General features: G+C 38.2%; 1 non-coding gene across 1 annotated transcript; it reads right to left on the reverse strand.

Moving 5' to 3' along the window:
• Positions 1 to 1,823: 1,823 nt before the first annotated feature.
• LOC112998470 (small nucleolar RNA R71) lies at positions 1,824 to 1,930 on the reverse strand. The gene has a single exon (XR_003263572.1). It is a non-coding gene; the product is annotated as a small nucleolar RNA R71 (small nucleolar RNA).
• Between the last annotated feature and the right edge of the window lie 6,768 nt (positions 1,931 to 8,698).

Raw genomic sequence — 8,698 nt, forward strand, 5'->3', positions numbered from 1 at the left:
ATGGGCTTGGATTTAAAACAGATTTGTAAGCTTTGGGGTTCGAAAACTATATATCAGCACCAAGGTTCTAGTTTAGGCCTCTTCTATTTCTCCTTTTTTTTTTCCGTTTTTGGAGTGTTAGGCTTCTTTTCTTTTAGATACTTTTTCGTTTTGCAATTCCAGTTTTTACTTTTCGTCTCAGCAATAAAATTTCGTTCTTTAATCCATAATTTTGTTCTCTATTGATTAATGGAAGGCTAAGTCTCCAGCGTTGTTTTCTCTTGAGGATCAAACACAGTTCTCTTTGAGGTTCTATTATTACTGTTAAATTCTATTCAGTTTTTCCTCTTCAATAATTACTCTGAGTTTGTTGCTATTAATTCATGCATGCTTAGTGCTTGATTAATTGTCTCTGCGCTTAATTTACGTTCATGCTTAATGATCGTTTATGAGTAATTGGTGTATGTGTTGCTTAATCACATAATGAATGCCTTATGTTAAATTTCGCTTAGTAATTTAATTTAGGGTTGGATTAAGTGGTTGAATTGAATAAGGATAAACTCTCGTAACCTAGGATAAGAGACTTGCTTGTGAATCAAGGGGAAGCAACGTGTTTTAATTCTGATATTTTCTAATTCACATCTATTCGCTGTTTAATTTACAAAAGCAAACACCCCCCCCCATTCGTTACTATTTTCCTACTATTTGTTATGAACATTTAGTGTATCATTGCTCGTTGGGAAACGACCTAGGATCACTTCCTAGTTACTGCATTTTAATGTTTATTTGATTCGGGTACGGCCTCAATCAAATTTGGTGCTGTTGCCGGGGAGCAGTGTCCAAAGGTTCATAATAGCTAGTAATTCATGTTTTATGTTTAGTTGTTTTATGCTTTTGGGTGTTGTGTTAGTGTTGTGTTAAGTGTTGTTTAGTGTCTTGCTATTTTGTTTAGTGTGGTGTTTTGTTTTAGTTTTTCTGTTCAGCGCTTCCCCTGTTTCAGTTTTTGTGTTTTGCTGTGAATAGTGCTTTGCGATGGATTTAGCGACCACTTCTGTTCAGCGCTTCCCCAATTTTTGTTTTTGTTATTCTCTTATTTTTCTTAACTTATCATTTTTAGCTTCCATAGTTAGACTTTGAATTTTTGTTTGAAATTTTTTGTGCTATCTTCTGATCATTTTATAAGGTTGCTCACAAAATTTCAAGTCATTTTGATATCATTTAATGGTAGTTGTAGTTCAAACCTACACTGTTACTTGCATAAGAAGGCAACTAGTTGTGCATGTTGAATACAGTGTATGACTAGAGGCAATCCACCTGACTTACAACCCTTTGATCTTGAGATAGATAGGACATTTCATAGATTAGTTAGACATCATTTAATACCTTTTGAGCATCCTGAGCATTCTGCTATTGGTGATTTTGAGCATTATTGTTTTGAACATTCTGATTTTGAACATTCTGAGAACATGACACAACCTCCACCCCGTGAGAGGACTCTAAGGGAAATGGCTGCACCTGATTTCACCTACGAAAGCTTGTGCATCCAATACCCTGATGAGGATGTCCCATATGTTCTTAAAATTGAACTGATCCATTTGCTTCCAAAGTTTCATGGCCTTGCAGGTGAAGACCCACACAAACATCTAAAAGAATTCCATATTGTCTGCTCCACCATGAAACCCCCAGATGTCTAGGAGGATCACATATTTCTGAAGGCTTTTCCTTATTCTTTGGAGGGAGTGGCAAAGGACTGGCTATATTACCTTGCTCCAAGGTCTATCATAAGCTGGGATGACCTCAAGAGAGTATTCTTAGAAAAAATTTCCCCTGCTTCCAGGACCATGGCCATCAGGAAAGATATTTCAGGAATTAGGCAACTCAGTGGAGAGAGCTTATATGAATACTGGGAGAGATTTAAGAAACTATGTGCCAGTTGTCCTCACCACCAGATTTCTGAGCAGCTTCTCCTCCAATATTTTTATGAAGGACTCAGTAACATGGAGAGAAGTATGATAGATGCTGCTAGTGGTGGAGCCCTTGGAGACATGACCCCTGCTGAAGCTAGAAGTTTAATTGAGAAGATGGCTTCAAACTCCCAGCAATTTAGTGCCAGAAGTGATGCTATTGTCATTAGGGGAGTGCATGAAGTAGCCACGAATTCATCTTCATCAGCCGAGACTAAGAAGCTTGAAGGTAAACTAGATGCCTTGGTTAACCTGGTAACCCAACTGGCCATGAATAAAAAATCTGCACCTGTCGCCAGACTCTGTGGTTTATGCTCCTCTGCCGACCACCACACAGACCTTTACCCTTCTGTGCAACAATTTGAAGCAATTGAACAGCCTGAAGCTTATGCTGCAAACATCTACAACAAACCTCCTCAACCTTAGCAGCAAAATCAGCCACAACAGAACAATTATGACCTCTCCAGCAACAGGTACAATCCCGGGTGGAGGAATCATCCCAACCTTAGATGGTCGAATCCTTCACAACAATAGCAACAACAACAACAGCCTTATTTTCAGAATGCTGCTGGCCCAAGAAGACCATACGTTCCTCCACCAATCTAGCAACAACAACAACAACAACAGCCCCAGAAACAGCAAACAGTTGAGGCCCCTCCGCAACCTTCCCTTGAAGAACTTGTGATGCAAATGACTATGCAAAACATGCAGTTTCAACAAGAGACCAGAGCCTCTATTCAGAGCTTAACTAATCAGATGGGACAATTGGATACACAGTTAAATCAACAACAGTCCCAGAATTCTGACAGATTACCTTTTCAATCTGTCCAGAATCCCAAAAATGTGAGTACCATTACATTGAGGTCGAGAAAGCAGTGTCAAGGACCTCAACCAATAGCATCTTCCTTATCCGCAAATGAAACTGCCCAACTTCACTCTACTCTGGAAAAAGATGATGACAAAAATTTAAAAAGTAAGTTACCTAACAATTTCTATGCAGGTGAATTTCCCACTGGTAATTCTGATTTACAAAAGCAGCATATCCCTCTTCCATTCCCTCCAAGAGCAATTTCCAACAAAAAAATGGAAGAGGCAGAGAAGGAGATCTTGGAAACATTTAGAAAAGTAGAGGTAAACATACCTCTGCTGGATGCAATAAAGCAGATTCCAAGATATGCTAAATTCTTGAAGGAGTTGTGCACTAATAAGCGGAAGCTTAAAGGAAGTGAAAGAATTAGTATGGGCAGAAATGTCTCCACATTGATTGGTAAATCTGTTCCCCAAATCTTTGAAAAATGTAAAGATCCAGGTACATTCAGCATACCTTGTATTATAGGGAACAATAAGTTTGACAATGCCATGCTAGATTTAGGAGCTTCTGTTAGTGTGATGCCTCTGTCTATTTTTAATTCTCTATCTCTTGGTCCCTTGCAGTCAACTGATGTGGTAATTCATTTAGCTAATAGAAGTGTTGCCTATCCTGCTGGTTTCATAGAGGATGTCTTAGTTAGAGTTGGTGAACTGATTTTCCCTGTTGATTTTTATATTTTGAATATGGAGGAGGGATTTTCTAAAGGATAAGTTCCCATCATTCTAGGCAGACCTTTTATGAAAACTGCTAGAACTAAGATAGATGTATATGCAGGCACACTATCTGTGGAGTTTGGTGATATAACTGTTCATTTTAATATTCTTGATGCTATGAAACACCCATCTAAAGATCTTTTTGTATTTCGTGTTGAAATAATTGACCATATTGTTGATGAATACATGACTGATCTTCATTCTAATCTGCATGCCTGCCACTCTTCATGCATTGAATCTGAATTTGTACTTGATCATATGTCTGAATTTGATGCTGAGAGTGAATCTGAATTTGATATTGATTACATGTCTGATGTTTTACCTCTTGAGATTGATTTTATAAAGTCAGATAGAACTAACCATGTTTCAGGAAGTACACATACTTCTGACTTTCTTTATGAGGTACAGGCTGAGAAACCATCTCTTTCTACCACTATCCAGCCGGCCACACCAGAATTGAAGCCTCTCCCATCAAATTTAAAATATGCTTACTTGGATGATAGCAAAAGTTTTCCATTAATTATATCTGCCTCCCTTGCTGATGAGCAAGAGGAGAAGCTGTTATCAGTTCTCAAGAAGCATAAGAAGGCTATAGGTCGGACCCTGGCAAAGTCGTGGGACGAAGGGGTTTTAGTGTTTTCTATACATTACATGATGTTTTCTATAATGATATCGGGCCCAAGATAGTCAGGAAATGACATCGATGCTTATCTCAGTCCCTTGATTGAAGACTTGACAAAGTTGTGGGACGAGGGGGTTTTAGTGTTTGATGGGTTTCAAAATGAGACTTTTCATTTGCATGCAATGCTTTTTTGTACCATTAATGACTTTCCAGCATATGGGAATTTAAGCGGGTACAGTGTTAAGGGTGATCGTGCATGCCCTATATGTGAAGAAGACACAAGCTACATACAACTGAAACATGATAGAAAAATAGTATACACTAGGCATTGACGGTTTCTAAAACCTCATCACCCTTACCAGCGATTGAAAAAAGCATTTAATGGAAATCAAGAGCATGAAAGTGCGCTAATACTGTTAACTGGTGACCAAGTCTTTTAGTGGGTTTAACACCTGAATACTATATTTGGAAAGACCCAAAAGAAGAGAAAAAAATAAGACTTTAATATGGAAGAAAAGGTTGATTTTGTTTGATCTTCCGTACTGGTCTGATCTAGATGTTAGACATTGTATTGATGTTATGCATGTAGAGAAAAATGTATGTGATAGTGTCATTGGGATGCTCCTTAACATTCAAGCCAAGACGAAAGATGGTTTGAATACTCATCAAGATTTAGCGGAGATGGGTATACGACTACAGTTACATCCAATGTCTGATGGTAAAAAAATATACTTGCCTCCAGCTTGTCATACTTTGTCCAAAAATGAGATGATGAGTTTTTGTTAGTGTCTGCGCCGTGTCAAAGTCCCACAAGGATACTATTCAAATATTAAGAGCCTTGTGCAGTTGAAAGATCTTAAGTTGGAAGGCTTAAAGTCTCACAATTGCCACGTCTTTATGCAACAATTGTTAGTCGTGGCCATACGAGACATTTTGCATAACAAAGTCAGGCTTGCCATAACTCGGTTGTACTTATTCTTCAATGTCATATGTGGCATACTCCTTGATCCTGTGAAGTTAGATGAGCTAGAAAATGAGGCTGCTATTATATAGTGTCGGTTGGAGATGTATTTTCCTCACGCTTTCTTCAACATCATGGTTCACTTAATTGTTCATATGGTCAAAGAAATCAAATGTTGTGGTCCTATCTATTTGAGGTGGATGTACCCGGTTGAGCGATACATGAAGATCTTAAAAGGGTATACCATGAATCTACACCGTCTAGAAGCATCTATTGTGGAAAGGTACATTGCAGAAGAAGCCATTGAATTTTCTTTAGAGTACATTGAAAAAGAAAAAACTGATGGGCTTCCTAAGTCTCGGCATGATGAAAGAGTGGGAGGTAAGGGTTCAAGAGGACTGCATGTTATCACTCCAAGTGTAAAAGATTTGTAACAAGCTCATTTGTATGTATTGAATAGCAGTAATGAAGTTCTGCCATACATACTTCACCAAGAACAGGGTCTTGAAAGAGTATAACAAGACTTTCCTAGATTGGTTTAAAGATACAATCATTGTTGATAATAATGCCTCCAAAATGTTAAGAAAGCTAGCAAATGGGCATAAAAGAAATGTTATAACTTGGAAAGTATACGATATAAACAACTATTCCTGTTACATAAAAGCACAAGACGAGAAAAGTACAATGCAAAATAGTGGGGTTACCCTAAGAGCTGAATCTCAACACTTCGCTAGTGTACATGATGACTATCCCCATGTAGCTTTAATCCCTTACTTTTGTTTCATTGAAGAAATTTGGGAGCTTAACTATGTCAAATTTATTGTCTGTGTTTTCAGATGTAAGTGGGTTGACAGCAATACCGGTGTGCAGGATTTACATTGGTAGGTCTAAAGAAACTCGCTTACCAGAATGACCCTTTCACCATGGCAGAACAAGCTAAATAGGTATTTTATGTTCAAGACCCTTATGATGAAAGGTGGTCAGTGGTTTTACACGGGAAAACAATTGGTGCTAATGTTGAAGATGATGATTCATACATTGATACTTATGTTAGTCCTTTGTCAACACAAATGTTGCCTAATGTCTTCGGAGAAGAAGAAGCTGACGACATTCATGCTAATCGTAATAATCATGATGAAGGTGAATTAATTAAAATCAGCTAATGTAATTTTTTTACTATGTACTTTATTTCAGTCCATTTAATTACATTCAAATAGCTACACCACTCAGCTCTCCTCCTCCTCCTCCTCCTACTGGTGCAGCATTGCAGTCGCCATCTACCTTGAAGCAGACAAGAAACGCTAGATGCCTAAGATCATTGGTGACTAGACCAATTGGGGCAGAGAGACCCCTAGTCCATGTGGATCCGTCGACCGGGAAAGCCGGCAGTCCCCACAAAAAGGAGTTAAGAACATACTTGGGAATCCTCGTTCGTGATAAGGTGGATGTCATATACGAGAATTGGAAACAAGTCCATGCTACTCATAAGGATTTGATATGGGAGGATATTCAAGTATTTGAGTTAAATGTTACATTTTTTGATGAACAATAAAATTTTAATTTAGTAACAATAAAATGTAATTTTTCCTTTGTCAGGCTGAATTTAATATCCCTAAAGCATCTGATCTGAGGACAAAAAAGAAAATACTTCAGACTATGGGGGAGTGGTGGAGATAGTTTAAGTCTGATTTGACATCAAAATGGGCACTTGCAGCCGACAAGGACAATGTCAATGACGCTGTATGCGAAAAGTATGGCATTAGTAAGGAGAAGTAGGCCCAATTTTGTCAGAGCCGCATAGACCCTTGATGGGAGGTAACTTTGTGATTTTCATTGTTTTAATCTTTAAATTTACTTATTATTGTGAGTAATGATAACTTTCAATAATGTTTAATTTTTACAGGATGTGCGAAAGAAGGCACAGGTCATCCAGAAACAAAATAGTTCCACTCATGTGTTGTCTCGCGGGGGTTATGAATTTCTAGAAAACAAGTTGATGAAGGAGAAGAAAAAGAAACAAATGGAGGAGGATGCTAAATCTGGAAGAACTGACATAGTCATTGATCATCCATCTCCCATTAGATAACGCATAAAGTGGAAGTAGGCCCACACCAAGAAAACTGGGCAAATGACTTCTGAGGCAGCTAAAGAAATTGCTAACAAGATTGTAAGTCAATTTCAATCGTGAATTACAATTATTTATGTTTATTGTTTGATTGAGTAAACAAATAAATGTGTTCGTTACAGGATTCCTTGGAGGAGCAGGCCTCACAGAGTTCCTTTGTCGCCCATGGATGTCATGATGTACTAATTGTTGCCATTGGGGGACCAAAACACCCTAGTCGTGTGTGTGATGATTAAACAAGTTGGACTTGCTCCAAGGACCTCACACACATCTTCGTCCATGGCTCCCGAAAACCTGGAGCAGCTGACGCAAAAAATGAGGTACCAGTTGGAGGAGTCGATCACAAAAATAGTGACTCGACAACTAATGTTGTCCTTCAGCTAGATGTAGTCCCAAGTTCAATCACAGGAACTCGCACTTCCTTCTGAGCTTGAGGTTGGTCCTTCAGCTACTCATGTCAGCACAAAGGAAAGTTGTGTTGATCCTTTCGAGAATGATCCAGACACGGGTGACTCAGAGAAATGCGGGTTGTACGTCGAAGAAAATCCTCCCCGCCTGGTTGCCCTTGGAAGACTTTATGAGGGGTCGACAACAGTTCATAGCATCCCTTTGCGCCATGATCAAGTCAAGGTTGGTGTTGAGGAAGTTAGAGATGCATATGCTCCCATTCCTGTACCCACTAAAAAGGTTCAGTTAGTGGGGGCAAGCACTTAACAAGTATTTCACTATCAATAAATGTTTTTTTTTCAATTAAAGTGTTCACTGTAATTAAATTATGTTAATTAACTGTGTTGAATAAATAAGGAGTTGTAGGATCGGCAAAACTTGCAGATAGACTGGATCATGATGTCGACGATCCCCTATATTTAATGACATTGACCATCCCACAACTTTTTCTGAAGCTGTTGCAAGTTATGTGGGATGCTATCGTGTTTGGGGTGTTTAATGACAACTTCCCCTCGTACATAAAGCATGGAGATCTATCTAAAATAGAAAACAGTGGTCAATGCCTCATCATCTATATTATACAGTTGTGGATTCTGTAAGTCAGTTTACATTATTGTTTATTACATAAGTTATTGTTTTAAATTCATACATAATTTACTTTATTTTAACAACAATAGGCATGTGACTAGGACAAGTATGCGAGCAGGGGATGTCGATGTGTATGGATTCCTCGAGCCACAGTCCATACAGAGATCTGGGCAATCACAATTTGAATTAAAAAGTTATATTAGGAACTAGATGTAGAATTCAAAGTGGGATGTGTACATAGGAGCCTACTTGAATGGGTAAGTTAAACTGAACAATTGAATTTAAATAATTTATAATAGTATAATAACTTATATTTTTCTCCACTGCAGTGCACATTGGCAAATGGTCATCATTTTGCCTAAGGAAAATTCTATCATCTGATTTTGTTCATTGCATAATAGGCCAGACAACTACCTCAAAGGAATTAT

Source organism: Glycine max, chromosome 11 (genome assembly GCF_000004515.6).
Source record: "Glycine max cultivar Williams 82 chromosome 11, Glycine_max_v4.0, whole genome shotgun sequence".
NCBI classification, from domain to species: domain Eukaryota; kingdom Viridiplantae; phylum Streptophyta; class Magnoliopsida; order Fabales; family Fabaceae; genus Glycine; species Glycine max.